Source organism: Carcharhinus amblyrhynchos, chromosome 6 (assembly GCF_965287045.1).
Source record: "Carcharhinus amblyrhynchos chromosome 6, sCarAmb.v2.hapA, whole genome shotgun sequence".
In the NCBI taxonomy this organism is placed as follows: domain Eukaryota; kingdom Metazoa; phylum Chordata; class Chondrichthyes; order Carcharhiniformes; family Carcharhinidae; genus Carcharhinus; species Carcharhinus amblyrhynchos.
The window spans coordinates 57,455,262-57,472,614 of NC_137329.1; the positions used below are offsets into that span (position 1 = coordinate 57,455,262).

Sequence of the window (17,353 nt, forward strand, 5' to 3'; positions counted from 1 at the left end):
GATTTGGTGGTAAAGGTTCACAAGACATTAGAAGACTTAGCAAGATTAGCTAGAAAACTGTATGCAGCTTTGGGGTTGATCCTGCAGAATGGATGTTGCAGCAATATAGACAATTCTGTGCAAATTCATCAGGACGTTGTCTAGTACTTGAAAATACAAATGTAATAACAAAATTTAAAAAATGGGATGTTCTTTACTGGAGAGATGATATGTACTAATGAGATGCTGTAGTTATTTTTTTCATGAGACTAAGGCTTAATTAAATCATTTCTGAATTTACATATTTAATCTCATTATATGTAATTTCATGTTTCTTGTGACGTGCTGGATGGGTTGATTGGCTATGTTAAATACCTGCTAGTTTTAGGAGGATTAGCAGGGTAAGTATGTGGGGTTATGGGGAAAGGCTGGGTCTGGATTGTTGTTGGTGCAGACTCGATGGACCAAATAGCCGCCTTCTGCACTATGATTCTATATGTTAAACAAAGAACAAAGAACAATCCAGCACGGGAAACAGGCCCTTCGGCCCAACGAGCCCGCGCCGCCGCATCACCCCACACCTATTCTACCCTGCATATCTACGAATGGAACCCCTAACTTAGCCAGATTCAGGGGAGAATAGTGTCAATTTGGTAAAACCAATCAGCCTAAGAGCACATCTTTGGGGTGTGGGAGGAAACCGGAGCGCCCGGAGGAAACCCACGCAACCACAGGGAGAATGCGCAAACTCCCACAGACACAGGCCCAAATCCATGTATCTGCACAGCTAGCAGTGCTAGTCACCGAGCTGTTGCGGCGCCCGTCTACCGGTCCAGGATCAAGCACACACACCTACACGAAGTGCTAGGCCACTCCCGGAACTTCCAAGAGCAGCCCACGCACGACCCACCGTGTGCATGCCCCTCGTTTGACACGAGGTGGACCTCCACCTGCGGAATAAAAAGACAAAAACGTTAATCTTACATGCCTGCTTTTCCAGTGTCTCCCGAGGTTCTAACCTTATTTAATAGCCCCTACCATAACCCTCCATCCTCGTTTCACTCATGTGTCTATCTAACTGAACCTTAAACGAGTCCAACGTTCCTGCCTCCACCACCCTCCTCGGTAGCGCGTTCCACACCCCCACAACTCTCTGCGTAAAGAACCTTCCTCTCACTTCCAAATTATACCCCTCCCCCCTCACCCTTAAATCATGACCTCTCGTGTTTGTACCCAGTCTAGGGAGCAGTCTCTCACTATTAAACTCTATCTATTCCCTTCAGTATCTTATATACCTCTATCATGTCCCCCCTCAATCTCCGTCTTTCCAAGGAGAATAGACCCAGTTTCTCCAACCTTTCCTCGTAACCCAGCCCCTCCACGCCAGGCAACATCCTGGTAAACCTCCTCTGCACCCTTTCCAGAGACTCCACGTCCTTCCGGTAGTAAGGTGACCAGAACTGGACGCAGTACTCCAAATGCGGTCTAACCAACGTTCTGTACAACTGAAGCATTAGACGGCAGCTTTTATACTCTATACCCCTTCTTATAAAAGCTAACAATCCATAAGTCTTCCTAACAACCTTCTCCACTTGTGACGCAACCTTCATGGATTTGTGAACCTGCACTCCCAGGTCCCTCTGTATGTCTACACTCCTAATCTGTCTACCTTTTATCACATAGCTCCTCTCTGCATTATTCCTTCCAAAATGCATCACCTCGCATTTGTCAGGATTAAATTCCATCTGCCACCTATCTGCCCAATGCACCAACCTATCTATATCCTGTTGTATCACCTGACAATCCAGTTCAGTACCCGCCAACCCTGCCATCTTGGTGTCATCAGCAAACTTGCTGATCACACCACCTACGCTCTCTTCCAAGTCATTTATGTATACTACAAAGAGGAGAGGTCCCAGTACTGAGCCCTGCGGCACACCACTGGTCACTGGCCTCCAGCCCGACAAGGTCCCCTCCACAACTACCCTCTGTCTCCTATTACCCAGCCAGTTCTCAATCCACCTAGCTACCTGGCCTCGTATCCCATGCGCCTTAACCTTTTCTACCAGCCTACCATGAGGGACTTTGTCAAACACCTTACTGAAATCCATATAGATGACATCAACAGCTCTCCCATCGTCAACCGTTTTTGTCACCTCCTCAAAGAATTCCACCAGATTCGTAAGGCAAGACCTCCCTCTAACAAAGCCATGTTGCGTATCCCTAATCAGATCGCAACGCTCCAAATGCTCATACATCCTACCCCTAAGTATTTTTTCCATTAATTTCCCTACCACCGATGTCAAACTCACCGGTCTATAATTTCCAGGGTTGTCCCTACTACCTTTTTTGAACAGCGGTACCACATTTGCTACCCTCCAGTCCTCTGGGACCTCACCTGTGTCCAAAGAAGAGACAAAGATTTGCGCCAGAGGCCCAGCAATTTCATCTTTCACCTCCCTAAGCAGCCTGGGATAAATACCATCAGGCCCCGGGGCTTTATCCGTCCTTACGCTACCTAAAAGCCCTAGCACTTCCTCCCTCGTAATAGACACCTCCTGCAACTGATCCTCAGCTCCCTTCAAGAGACCGCACGATTCCGAACCCCTCTCCTTCGTGAATACCGATGCAAAGTATTCATTCAGGATCTCCCCCATTCCCTCCGACTCAATACATAACTCTCCACTCCTGTCCCTAAGAGGACCAATTTTCCCTCTAACTACTCTCTTGCCTCTAATATAGGAATAAAATGCCTTTGGATTTTCCTTAATCCTACCAGCCAAAGCCATTTCATGCCCTCTCTTTGCCCTTCTAATTCCCCTTTTTAGCTCCCTCCTACTGTCTCTATATTCCTCCAGCGCACTCTCTGTACCCAGTCGTTTCAACCTAACATACGCCTCCCTCTTCTTCCTGACCAAGTCTTCAATACCCCCTGTAATCCATGGCTCTCTAATCCTACCTTTCCCATCCTTCTGCTTAACCGGAACATACCTCCCCTGCAACCATTTCATTTTGCCCTTAAAAGCCTCCCACTTGCCAACCGTGGACTTTCCAGCTAACAGTCCCTCCCAATCAGTGTCCTGCAGCTCCCTCCTAATCCTGCTATAGCTCGCCTTTCCCCAGTTCAGCACACTCCCGTTCGGCCGGCACTCGTCCCTTTCCATTTTTAACCTAAAGTAGACGGACTTGTGGTCACTGTTAGCCACACGTTCGCCTACCTCTACCTCACCCACCTGCCCCGGCTCATTACCCAACACTAAATCAAGTATAGCCCCTCCCCTAGTCGGGCTAGTAACATACTGCTCTAGCGACCCTTCCAAAACACATCTCACAAACTCCTCTCCCTCCGTAAGTTCTAGGAGTATAACTTTTAGTTTGAGTATTGAAAATTTTGTGAGTGTTGAGATAAATGGAAACATCTAGTTTGGAAAGTTGGGAAATTGATTTAGTGTAATTGCAATTGAAAAGGTGACTTATGTTTATTTAATAAAGCCAGAATTGGAATCGGAAGGGGTGACCACTCTGAGTTTGTGACGGGGATAACAAGTCTGCAGCTGTCTCAATAAGGGGTAAAAATTTCTCCAGATCAAAGAAGTGTTTGAAAGCAACTGGTAACTAAGGGAAGGTCTAAAGTTGGAGATAATGACTTTAACCTTCACTCAACCATCCCAGGTGTGGCACATTGGCATGGCATGGATAGATTGCAGGGAGTTTTTTTAAATTTAAAATTTTAATCTCTCAGATTAAACTTTTTTTTTTAGGGGGATTGAATATAAAAGTAGGGAGGTCTTGCTGCAACTGTACAGGGCACTGGTGAGGCCGCAGCTGGAGTACTGTATGCAGTTTTGGTCGCCGCACCTGCGCAAGGATATTTTGGCAGCCGCACCTACGCAAGGATATTTTGGCCTTGGAGGGAGTGCAGAGGAGGTTCACTAGGCTGATACCGGAGTTGAGGGGGTTGAGCTATGAGGAGAGGCTGAATAGACTGGGCTTGTACTCTTTAGAAGGATGAGGGGAGATCTCATTGAGACATATAAGATGATGAAAGGGATGGATAGGGTAGAGGTGGAGAAGTTCTTCCCGCTCAGAAAGGACAACAGGACTAGAGGGCACAGCCTCAAGATAAGGGGGGGCAGTTTAGAACGGAGTTGAGGAGGAACTTCTTCACTCAAAGGGTGGTGAATCTCTGGAATTCTCTGCCCGTTGAAGTGGTGGAGGCTACCTCACTAAATATATTTAAGACGCGGGTAGATAGGTTTTTGGTAGGCAAGGGGATTAAGGGTTATGGGGAGAAAGCGGGAAAGTGGAACTGAGCCACCTCAGATCAGCCATGATCTTGTTGAATGGCAGGGCAGGCTCGAAGGGCTAGATGGCCTACTCCTGCTCCTATTTCTTATGTTCTTACTTCTAACAGAAAGACAAAACTAGTTAGTCTGGAAGCAGCTTTGAGACAAGTTGAGAATCTGCCAGGAACTGTAGACAGTAGCTGAGAGCCATCAGACGCAAAGGGTGCCACTAAGCAAGAGTGCAGTGAGGCCCATGCTTGAGTTAAGCTGTCCACAATCACGAAGTTTTAAGAAAATTGGAGGGCCACCTGGCTCATGGAAGAATCCCAAAAGAAATCTGAGAGAATGGAGGGAAATGAGGAGAGTCAAAATGATTATATGAAAGCTGTAGAACAGGTTGGTTTGATGCCAGTAGAAGCTAAGGAACCCTCAAGATCCTGTAAAGCTTGGGAAACAACTGGATGGAAATAAAAATACATGAAGTGGTCTGTTGAGTTTTTGGATTTAAAGTATTTACAAGATATGGAGTTGTTAATAGGATGCGTTTTGTTTTATTCTTTACAATAAAACCTTTGATTAAAATGTAAATTTTTGGCACAGTTCTTGATTTGATTCATTATTGTCACATGTATTGGGATACAGTGAATAGTACCACGCACTATACAAAGCATACTGTTCTTAGAGTACACAGGGAAGGAGGAAAGGAGAAAGGGCAGGATATAGTGTTACAGTCATTACTAGGGTGTAGAGAAAGATCTACATAAGATAAAGTATGTCCATACAAAAGTCTGATGGCAGCAGGGAAGAAGCTGTTCTCGAGTCAGTTAGTGCGCAATCTCAGGCTTTTGTATCTTTTTTCCTGACAAAAAGTGGGAGAAGAGAATACATCTGGAGGGTGAGGGATCCTTTATTAAGCAGGCTGCTTTTCCAAGACAGCAGGAAGTATAGATGGAATCAATGGATAGAAGACTGATTTGCGTGATGGACTGGGCTACGTTCACAAAGAATAATGAACAGAACAGCAGAAGAACAGGTCCTTCAGCCCTCCAAGCATGCGCCAATCTTGATGCCTGTCTAAACTAAAACCGTGTGCACTTGAGTCTGTATCCTCCCATTCATATATTTGTCTAAATGCCCCTTAAATACCACTATCATGCCTACTCCCACTACCTTCCCAGTTGGCACGTTTCAGACATTCACCATCCTCTGTGTAAAAAAACTAGCCTCACACATCTCCTCTAAACTTTTCCCCACGCACTTTAAACCAACGTCCCCTAACACTTGGCTTTTCTACCTAGGAAAGAGCAACTGACTATACACTCCATCCATGCTACTCATAATCTTGTAAATCTCACCCCTCAACCTCCATTGAGGGTCACCCCTCAAGCTCCATTGTTCCAGTGAGAACAGACTGAGTTTATCCAAACTCTCCTCATAGCTAGTACCCTCCAGACCAGGCAACATCCTGGTAAACATCTTCTGTAGCCTCTCCAAAGCATTCACATCCTTTTGATAGCATGCAACCAGTATTGTATACAATGTTTCAAATGAAGCTTAATGAAGGTTCGGTACAGCTGTAGCATGACCTATAATTTTTATTTTCCATGCCCCGATCGATGAAGGCAAGCATGCTATATGCCTTCTTGACTACTCTATTGACATATCAACATTGCTAAGGGTTCTGCCATTTACTGTATAATTCCTACATGCATTCAACCTTCCAAAATGTATTACCTCACACTTGTCTGGAATAAACTCCATCCGCCATTTCTCTGCCCAAGTCTCCAACCGGTCAATATCTTGCTGTATCCACTGACAATCCTCTTCATTATCCACAACTCCACCAATTTTTGTGCTATCTGCAAACTTACTAATCAGACCAGCTACATTTCCTCCAAATCACATATATACTATGAACAACAAAGGTTCCAGAACTGATCCCCTTGGAACACCTCTAGTCGCAGCCTTCCATTCAGAACAGCATTCCTCTACTGCCACCCTCTATCTTCTATGGTCAAGCCAGTTCTATATCCATTTAGCTAGCTCTCCTCTGATCCCATGTGACTTCACCTTTCACAGCAGTCTAACATGAGGTACCTTGTCCAAAGGCTTTAGTGAAGTCCACTGCCTTTGCCTTTTATCATTTCTTTGAGAAACTTGATTAAGTTAAACATAGAAACATAGAGGATAGGAGCAGGAATAGGCTATTTGACCCCTTGATTCTACTCTGACATTCATTACCATCATTGATCATCCAACTCAATAGCCTAACTCTGTTTTTCCCTCCATTACCTTTGATCCCATATGCCCCAAGTGCTATATCCTCAGGCCGCCTCTTGAATACATACAACGTTTTGGCATCAACTACTTCCTGTGGTAATGAATTCCACAGGCTCACCACTCTTTGGATGAAATGGCTCATCTCTGTACTAAATGGTCTACCCTGAATCCTCATACTGTGATCCCTGGTTTTGGACTCCCCCACCACCAGGAATGTCTTCCCTGCATATACCCTGTCTAGTCCTGTTAGAATGTTGTAAGCCTCTATGAGATCCCATCCCTTCCCACCTCCCACCCCACACCTCCCCATTCGTCTGAACTCCAGCAAAAGCAATTCTAACCCAGTCAGTCAATCTCTCCTCACACATCAGTCCCACCATCTCCAGAATAGGCCTGGTAAACCTTTGTTGCACTCCCTCAAGAGCAAGAACAGCCTTTATCAGAGAAGGAGACCAAAACTGCGCACATTACTCTAGGTGTGGCCTCACCAAGGTCCTGTATAATTGCAACACATCCCTGCTCCTGTAACTTGAAATCTCTCGCAATGAAGGCCTGCTGCACTTGCATGCTTACCTTCAGCGACTGGTATACAAAGACATGAGGTCCCGCTGCACATTCCACTCATCCAATTTATAGCCATTGAAAAAGTAATCTCCCTTCTTGTTTTTGCTTCCAAAGTGAATAATCTCACATTCATTGGTAAGTTAATGAGACATGACCCCCCCTTCACAAAATCTTGCTGCCTATTACTAATAATAGTATTTGTTTCCAAATGTGAGTAAACCTTCTCCCTAAGAATCTTTTCCAATAATTTCCCTACCACTGATGTAAGGATTATCCCTGCTGCCCTTCTTAAACACTGGAACAACACTGGCTATTCGCCAGTCCTCTGGAACTTCACCTGTAGCCAGTGAGGATACAAAAATTTCTGTCAAGGGCCCAGCAATTTCCGCCCTTGCCTTCCTCAGTACTCTGGAGTAGATCCCATCAGGCCCTGGGGACGTATCTACTTCAATGCTTTTTAGGATGACCAACACCATCTTTTTGAAAGCGATTTGATCCAGAATATCTATCCCATCCTACCCAAGGCTCCTCATCCGCCAAGTCCTTACCTTTGGTGAATTCTGAGGCAAAGTAATCATTTAGTATTTCACCTATTTTCTCTGGTTCCATGCATAGATTCCATCCACTATTCTTGAGTGAATCAACCCTTTCCCTGGCTACCCTCTTGCTCTTTTACATATGTATAAAATACAGTAGGATTTTCTTTAATCCTGTTTGCCAAGGACTTTTCCTGACCCCTTCTGGTCTTCCTAACTCCTTCCTTAAGTTCTTTCCTACTTTCTTTATTTTCTTCAGGGGCTTCATCTGTCCTAAGCCTTTTAGATCTTACAAATGCTTTCTTTTTCTTTCTGACAAGGCTCATAACATCCCTCGTTAACCAGGGTTCCGATAGTTTATACACTTGTCCTTCGTCCTCACAGGTACATGCCAATCCTGAATTCCAATCAATTGACATTTGAAAGACTCCACATGTCGGATGTCGATTTACCCTCATACAGCCTCCCTAGTCTACATTCACCAGATCCTGCCTAATGTCGTAGTTAGCCTTCTTCCAGTTTAACACGTTCACCGGCGGATCATTTCTGTCCTTTTTCACAAACAAGGATTTGTGTGGACGAAGGTAGAGCAGTTGATGTCATATACATGGATTTTAGTAAGGCGTTTGATAAGGTTCCCCATGGTTCTCCATGAAGAAGATAAGGAGGTGTGGGATAGAAGGAAATTTGGCCGATTGGATAAGTAACTGGCTGTCTTGTAGAAGTCATGATGTGGATGTGCCGGCGTTGGACTGGGGTAAACACAGTAAAAAGTCTGACAACACCAGGTTTAAGTTCAACCGATTTAGTTGATAGTAGACTCACTAGCTTTCGGGGTTAGTCCCTTCGTCAGGTGAATGGAGAGTTCTGGCCTCAGACAGAGCATATAAAGCACAGACAGTTTACAGATTACTGATTAGAATGCGAATCTTTACACCTAACCTGCTGTTCAAGTCTTAAAGTGGCCGACAATGTGAGTGGAAGGAGCACCGATCACAGGTTAGAGATGTGTATTGTCTCCAGACAGTACAGTGAGGTTTTGCAAACCCAGGCAAGTCACAGGGGTTACAGATAGTGCGACATGAACCCAAGATCCTTGTTGAGACCGTCCTCATGTGTGTGGAACTTGGCTATCAGTCTCTGCTCAGTGACTCTGCGCTGTCATGTGTCGTGAAGGCTACCTTGGAGAACGCTTACCCGAAGGTCAGAGGCTGAATGCCTGTGACCACTGAAGTGTTCGCCAACAGGAAGGGAACAGTCTTGCCTGGTGATTGTCGAGCGATGTTCATTCATCTGTTGTCGTAGCGCCTGCATGGTCTCCCCAAATGTACCATGCTTCAGGACATCCTTTCTTGCAACGTATCAGGTAGACAACATTGGCCGAGTTGCAAGAGTATTTACCCTGTACCTGGTGGACGGTATTCTCACGTGTGATGATGTCATCCGTGTCGATGATCCAGCATGTCTTGCAGAGGTTGCTGTGGCAGGGTTGTGTGGTATTGTGGTCACTGTTCTCCTGAAGACTGGGTAGTTTATTGCGAACAATGGTCTGTTTGAGGTTAAGTGGTAGTCTGAAAGCAAGAAGTGGGGGTGTGGAGATGGCCTGGCGAGATGTTCGTCTTCATCAATAATATGTTGAAGACTCCAGAGAAGATGTCGTAGCTTCTCCGCTCCGGGGAAGTACTGGACAATGAAGGGTACTCTGTCCTCTGTGTCCCGTGTTTGTCTTCTGAGGAGATCGGTGCGGTTTTTTGCTGTGGCACATCGGAACTGTCGATCTATGAGTCGAGCGCCACATCCTGTTCTTATGAGGGCATCTTTCAGCGTCTGGAGGTGTCTGTCACAATCTTCCTCATCTGAGCAAATCCTGAGTATACAGAGGGCTTGTCCATAGGGGATGGCTTCTTTAACATGTTTAGGGTGGAAGCTGGAGAAGTGGAGCATTGTGAGATTGTCTGTGGGCTTGCGGTACAGTGAGGTGCAGAGGTGACCGTCCTCGATGGAGATGCGTGTGTCCAAGAAGGCAACTGATTCTGGGGAATAGTCCATGGTGAGTCTGATGGTGGGATGGAACTTGTTGATGTCCTCATATAGTTGTTTCAGTGATTGTTCTCCGTGAGGCCAAAGGAAGAAAATGTTATCGATGTATCTAGTGTATAGCATCGGTTGAAGATTCTGTGCAGTGAAGAAGTCTTGTTCAAACCTGTGCATGAAGATGTTGGCATATTGAGGTGCGAATTTGGTCCCCATGGCTGTTCCGTGTGTCTGGATGAAAAACTGGTTGTTGAAGATGAAGACATTGTGGTCCAGGATAAAGCGGATGAGTTGTAAAATTGCATCTGGAAACTGGCAGTTGTCGGCATTGAATATTGAGGCAGTCGCAGCAATGCCATCGTTGTGGGGGATGTTGGTGTAGAGCGCCGAGACGTCCATTGTGATGAGGAGTGTCCCTGGTTCAACTGCTCCATGTGTGCTGAGTTTCTGTAGGAAGTCCGTAGTGTCCTGACAAAAGCTGGGGGTTCTTTGTACAATGGGTTTCAGGATGCCCTCAACGTAGCCGGAGAGGTTCTCACACAGAGTCCCATTGCTAGATACGATGGGACGGCTGGGTGTGTTTGCCTTGTGTATCTTTGGGAGGCAGTAGAGATCTCTAACGCGGGGAGTACGTGGAATGAGAGCACGGAGGGTGCTCTGAAGGTCCAGATCAAAGGTCTTGATCAGATTGTTGAGTTGACGAGGGTGTTCTTTGGTCGAATCTGTGGGTACCTATCTGTAGTGTTCCTCATTGTTTAGTTGTCAGTATACTTCTTTACAATAACCCGTTCTGTTCAGTATGTCATCAAACCAGCAGACAAAGGAGAGGCCATCATCATACTGAACAGAATGGATTACTGTAAATCCTCACTTACTGTACTGTCTGGAGACAATACACATCTCTTTAACCTGTGATCAGTGCTCCTTCCACTCACATTGTCAGCCACTTTAGGACTTGAACAGCAGGTTAGGTGTAAAGATTCGCATTCTAACCAGTAATCTGTAAACTGTCTGCGCTTTATTTGCTCTGTCTGAGGCCAGAACTCTCCATTCACCTGACAAAGGGACTAACCCCGAAAGCTAGTGAGTCTACTGTCAAATAAATCGGTTGGACTTAAACCTGGTGTTGTCAGACTTTTTACTGTGTCTCATAGAAGACAGAAGTTGGTGGTGGAAGGAAAATTTTCAGACTGGAGGCCAGTTACCAGCAGTGTACCACAGGGGTCAGTGCTGGGTCCTCTGTTATTTGTGATTTTTATCAATGACTTGGAAGAGGGGGCTGAAGGGTGGGTTAGTAAATTTGCTGACGACACCAAGATTGGTGGAGTCGTGGCTGAGGTGGAGGCCTCTTGCAGACTGCAAAGAGACATTGACAGGATGCAGAACTGGGCTGAAAAGTGGCAGATGGGAGTTTAACCCTGATAAATATGAGGTGATTCATTTTGGTAGGACAAAATTGAATGCAGATTTCAGGGTCAACAGCAGTGTTCTAAAGAACGTGGAGGAACAGAGAGATCTTGGGGTTCTTATCCACAGATCTCTGAAGATTGCCACTCAAGTGGATAGAGCCGTGAAGAAGGCTTATAGTATATTAGCGTTTATTAATAGGGGGTTTGAATTTAAGAGCTGTGGGGTTACGCTGCAACTACACCAGATGTTGGTGAGACCACGTTTGGAATATTGTGTTCAGTTCTGGTTACCTCATTATAAAAAGGATGTGGAAGCTTTGGAGAGAGTGCAGAGGAAATTTACCAGGATGCTGCCTGGTTTGGAGGGTAGGTCTTATGAGGAAAGGTTGAGGGAGCTGGGGCTTTTCTCTTTGGAGCGGAGGAGGATGACAGGCGACTTCAAGGTTTATAAGATGATGAGAGGGATTGATAGAGTGGACGTGTAGAAACTATTTCCTCGGGTGGATGTAGCTGTTACTAGGGGGCATAACTGTAAGGTTCATGTTAGGAGATATAGGAGGGATGTCCGAAGTAGATTCTTTACTCAGAGGGTGGTTGGGGTGTGGAATAGACTGCCTGCTGTGATAGTGGAGATGGACACTTTAGGAACTTTCAAACGGTTATCGGACAGGCACATGGAGCACACCAGAATGATAGGGAGGGGATAGCTTGATCTTGGGATTGGACATAGCTCGGCACAACATTGAGGGCCGAAGTGCCTGGACTGTGCTGTAATGTTCTATGTTCTAAGCACCTTAAAATTTACGGAATTATGATCACTGTTCCTGAAATGCTCCCCTACTGAAACTTCAATCACCTGGCCACGCTAATTCCCCAACACCAGGTCTAAAGTAGCTCCTTCCTGAGTTGGGCTATTTACATACTGTTTCAAGAAACCCTCCTGGACAGTCCTTGCAAATTTTGCCCATCCAAGCATTTAGCAGTAAGTGAGTCTCAATGAACATAGGGAAAGTTAAAACCTTGTTGTTTTTGCATCTTTCCAAAATCTGTCTGCATATCTGCTCCTCTATCTCCCACTGGCTGTTGGGAAGTTTGTAATAAACCTCCAACACTGTGACTGCACCCTTCCTATTTCTAAGCTCTACCCATATTGACTCACTGCCCGAACCCTCCAAGGTGTCCTCCCTCAGTATAGCTGTGATATTCTCTACCAGTAATGCAACACCCACCCCTTTTACATCCCCCTCTATCCTGCCTGAATAATCTACATCCCCCTCTATCCTGCCTGAATAATCTAAACCCTGGAATATTTAGCTGCCAATCCTGTCCCTCTTTCAACTAAGTCTCTGTAATAGCAACATCATCATAGTTCCAAGTAGACTGACTCCAGCAAATCTACCTGCCAAGATATTGGTGCCCCTCCAGTTTAGGTGTAACCTGTTCTTCTTGTACCGTTTCCACCTGTCCCAGGAGAGATCTCAATGATCAAGATATTTGAACCCCTCCCTCCTAAAGCAGCTCTTGAGCCACGTGTTTAGTTGTACCATCTTCCTATTCCTACCCTCACTGGCATGTGACACAGGAAGTAATCCTGAGATTACAACCCTAGAGGTCCTTTTTTTTAAACTTATTGCCTAACTCCCTGAATTCTCCTTGGAGGACCTTGTCATTCTTCCTGCCTATGTTGTTTATACTAATGTGTACCATGGCATCTGGCTGTTTGCCCTCCCCTTTCAAAATGTCCCATGCCCGTTCAGAGACATCCTTGGTCCTGGCACTAGGTAGGCAACATACCACATCTGTCTGCACTCCTGGCTATAGAGTCCCCTATAACTATTGCTCTTCTGCACTTTACCCTCCCTGCTGAACAACAGATTCAGTTGTGGTGCCACTGCCCTGACTACTGCTATTTTCCCCTCTTTCCAACTCTTTGTAGTTTCTTGCTGTCTTGATAAGAGCAGGAGCCCATATCAAATGGTGCTGCATCCGCCAAGGATGCTTTCTGTGCTGCAGCTATAAGATGGGTGAGATTCACAGCAGACGTGCTGAATTTCCTTAGCCTCCTGAGAAAGTAGAGGTATTGGTGGGCTTTCTTAACTACAGCGTCACCATGGAGGCACAGGACAAGCTGTTGGTGATCTAGACACCTATAAACATGAAGCTCTTGACACCTATAAACCTATAAACATGAAGCTCTTGAAGCTCATTTCATCCCAGCTTCCTGAAGTCAAAGTTATAACTGGGAATTCAAACTTGTTCAAACAGAAATTCAAATTTCTGAGGTCCACTGAGACTATAAAAATCTGAACTAAAGGTAAATCTCCACAACCCTAAAATACACACTGAAATAAAAGTCAATAAAATATTGCATTCTGATTGTTTAACTTAAGTCCATATACGAACATAATACTTTTCCCACCAAAAGTCTATGACTTCCATTAGGACTGCTGTCCCAGAAATGTGACCATATTATGCACATTTCCTCATATCCTGGACATAAAAGCTCTACAAAGTCTAAGGATTACTTGGCTAATGGTTAAAACAATTCTGATGTGGTACCAAAATCTGCTTGAAGATGATGGAATTTACAGAGACAATGAACTGACAATGTGCACCGCATAACCCACTCTATTTGGCAAAGAACTTAACATAAGAGATTCAATTACATTATCTATTTACACTGTCAAAAACTGAAAGGCACAATTGATCTTCCAGCTGTGAGGGACTGCTGCAATGTCAGAGGTGTTGTCTTTCAAATAAGTAGTTAAAATCAGGCCAGTCCTCTCAGATAAAATAAATCATAGAAAAATCATGGAATGATTACCACACAGGAGGCAGACATTTGGGTGTCATGTCCATGCATTGCAAGGGTAGCTCAGCTGTTCCATTCCCCTGTCTTTCCCAGTAGTCCTGCAAATTTTCTCTCATGTAATAATCCAATTTCCATTTAAAAATCATGATTGAATTGGCTTCTACCACACCTCAAGCATTGGATTCCAGATATGAATCACTTGCTGTGTAAACATTGTTTTTCCCATGTTGTCTTTTGCCATTCACTGAAATCGCTGCCTTCTGGGTTCCTGACTTTTCCGATAATGGGGGCAGTTTCTCTCTATTTACTCCATTGAGATTCCTCATGATTTTGAGCAACTATATCCAATCTCTAAATTAATTTCTGGAAAGGAGGAATTGTCGTACAAGGAAACATTAAATAGACTGGGGCCTTTATTCTCATGTGTTTGTAAGAATGGAAGATGATCTCACTAAAACATACAAAATTCTTACAGGGCTCAACAGGGTTAATGCAGAAAGGATGCTTTGCTTAGGTGGGTGTCTAAAACCAGGCAACTCAGTCTCAGAATAAGGGCAGGACATTTGAAACTGAGATGAGGAGGAATCTTTGGAATTCTCTGGAATTCTTTGGAGTGGTGAATCTTTGGAATTCTCTGCCCCAAAGAGCTGTGGAGATGCAGTTATTGAGTGTGTTCAAGACTGATGGATTTCTACAGATTAAACACATCTAAGGATACAAAATAATGCAGGAAAAGGAATTACAAAGTAGACCAGCCATGACCTTATTGAATGGTGGAGTGGGCCCAAAGAGCTGAATGGACTATTGCTGATCCTATTTCTTATGTCTTCTTTTAAATTCGAATCAAACAGATGTGACAATACCGTATCTTTAAGAAATGTATTTTACTCGTGCTTTTTGTTTGCAGGTTTTTCAAGCAGTTCCTTTGCAAGATTTTACTGTTGCTGTAATGTTGGTAGCCGGTGTGCTCAATTGTGACTGAAGTGATATAATGGACCTCATGTTTATTTGTTTTGGGGGTTTTGTGATCCTTTTGGAATTGCGTGATTGACAGATCAGGTGCTGCCTGGGGATAGTTCCACACTGCACAGTGAAGTAGTAAAGTCCAAGATTTTGGTTTACACAGAAACAAAGAAGATAGAAGCAGGGAGTGACCATTTGATCCTTCGAGCCTGCTCCGCCATTCATTACGATCATGGCTCATCCTCCAACTCAACAGCCTAACAGCTTTTTACCATAACCTTTGATCTCATTTGCCTCAAATGCTATATCTAGCTGGTACTTGAATGCATTCAATGTTTTGGCATCAACTATTTCCTGCAGTAATAAATTCCACAGGCTCACCACTCTTTGGGTGAAGAAATGTCTCCTCACCTCCTTCCTAAATGGTCTACCCTGAATCCTCAGACTGTGACCTCTGGTTCTGGACTCCCCCACCATTAGGAATGTCCTCCCTGCATCTAACCTGTCTAGACCTGTTAGAATTTTATAAGTTTCTATGTGATTCCCCCCCTCATTCGTCTGGACTCCAGTGAAAACAATCCTAGCTTAATCCATTTCTCCTCATACATCAATCCTGCCATCTCCGGAATCAGCCTGGTACTCCTTTGCTGCACTCCCTCAAGAGCAAGAACATTCTTCCTCAGAAAAAGAGATCAAAACTGCACACCACACTCTTGGTGTGGCCTCACCAAGGCCCTGCATAGTTGCAACGACACGTCCCTGCTCCTGTACTCGAAACCTCTCGCAATGAAGGTCAACATGCTATTTGCCTTCTTTCTTGCCTGCCACACCTGCTTGCTAGCCAGCCTTCATACTGCATCTGCCATTGATTAGTCCACTCACCAACCTGTCCAGATCATTCTGAATGATCTCTGCATCTTCGTCACAGTTCACCATCCCACCCAACTTGGTATCATCTGCAAACTTTGAGATGTCACATTTTGTTCCTTCATTCAAATTATTATTATATTGTGCATAGCTGGGGTCCCAACACCAATTCCTGTGGCACCCCACTAGTTACTACCTGCCAATTTGAAAAACATCCATTAATTCCTACTCTTTGTTTCCTCTCTGCCAACCAGTTTTCTATTCATCTCAATACACTTCCCCCAACCCATGCGCTTTAATCCAGATAATCTCTTGTGCAGGACTTTGTCAATCGCTTTCTGAAAGTCCAAATATACTACATTTACTGGTTCCCCCGTGTCAACTCTACTAGTTATATCTTCAAAGAATTCCATCAGATGTGTCAGGTATGATCTCCCCTTCATAAATCCATGCTGTCTCTGATCCTGCCACTGATTGTAAATGCTCTGTTATAAAGTCCTTGATAATGGATTTGAGAATTTTCCTCAGTACCAATATTCAGCTTATTGGTCTTTAGTCCCTGTTTTCTCTCGACCTCCCTTGTTCCAGGGTCTATAGAATCCTGAAAGATTACCACCAGAGCACCCAGTATTTCTAGAGCCACTTCCTTAAATACGCTGGGATGTAGATTATCAGGCCCTGGGGATTTATCTGCCTGCAATCCCATCAATTTTCCCAGTAGCGTTTCTCTACTAATATCGATCTCCTTCAGTTCTTCCCTCTCACTAAATCTTGCATTCTCCAACATTTCTGGCATCTGATTTGTGTCCTTTTTTGTGATGACAGAACTAAAGTATGTTTTTAGTCGTTTGGACATTTCTTTGTTCCTTATTATGCATTCCCCCACTTCTGTCTGTAGTGGACCTACATTTGTCTTCACCAACCTCTGCCTCCTCACGTATCTATAGAAACACTTAGTGTCAGTCTTCATGTTCCCTGCAGGCTTATTTATGAACACAGTTTCATTTTTTTTTCTCAGATGCTGTTTGGATGTGGAACAGAAAATAGGGTTCTTGTTTTCCCCTCTCTCAAGTTGGAAATTCTGCTAAGAGTTGCTAGCCAGAAGCGGGTGGAGGCAGACAATGCCTCCTCTCTGTCTCTATGTAGAGGTGTGCTTGAAAATTGCAGAACCGGGAAGCCTAAGAGTTTTAATCCAACATTCAAAGCACGTGTTGAAAGCTGCAAAATCCAGGGTCACATACTTGCTTTTTCTGTGTCAAGTCTAGAAAAAGGAGATGTTTCTGGGGTGTTGTTTGACTTGAAACATCATTGCTAGCTGTTAAGGTTTATACTTTATCATGGTTGTTTCTTGTTATTGGTAAAAATGCTAATTTTTATTATATGTTTATTGTGTTCTTAAATAAATTTTGTTTGATAAAAACTTCCTAGTGGGTCACTTGAATCATTCCTGGAGTGAAACACCTTATGCTTATGCACCTTATGAAACACCTGTGCCAAATTCAAAGGCAAAAACTTGGGGTCTAGGCTGTTTTCATAAAACACCTTGGATTTTCTGGCCTGAGTCATAACACAACTCCAGCTTTTCTAATCTATCCACATAACAGATGCCCTTCATCTCTGGAT

General features: G+C 44.3%; 1 protein-coding gene across 5 annotated transcripts in view; it reads right to left on the bottom strand.

The window, feature by feature from the left end:
* Positions 1-17,353, bottom strand: part of phf21aa (PHD finger protein 21Aa) — a 351,791-nt gene that overhangs the window by 8,840 nt on the left and 325,598 nt on the right. The gene's annotated exons all lie outside the window — the stretch shown is intronic.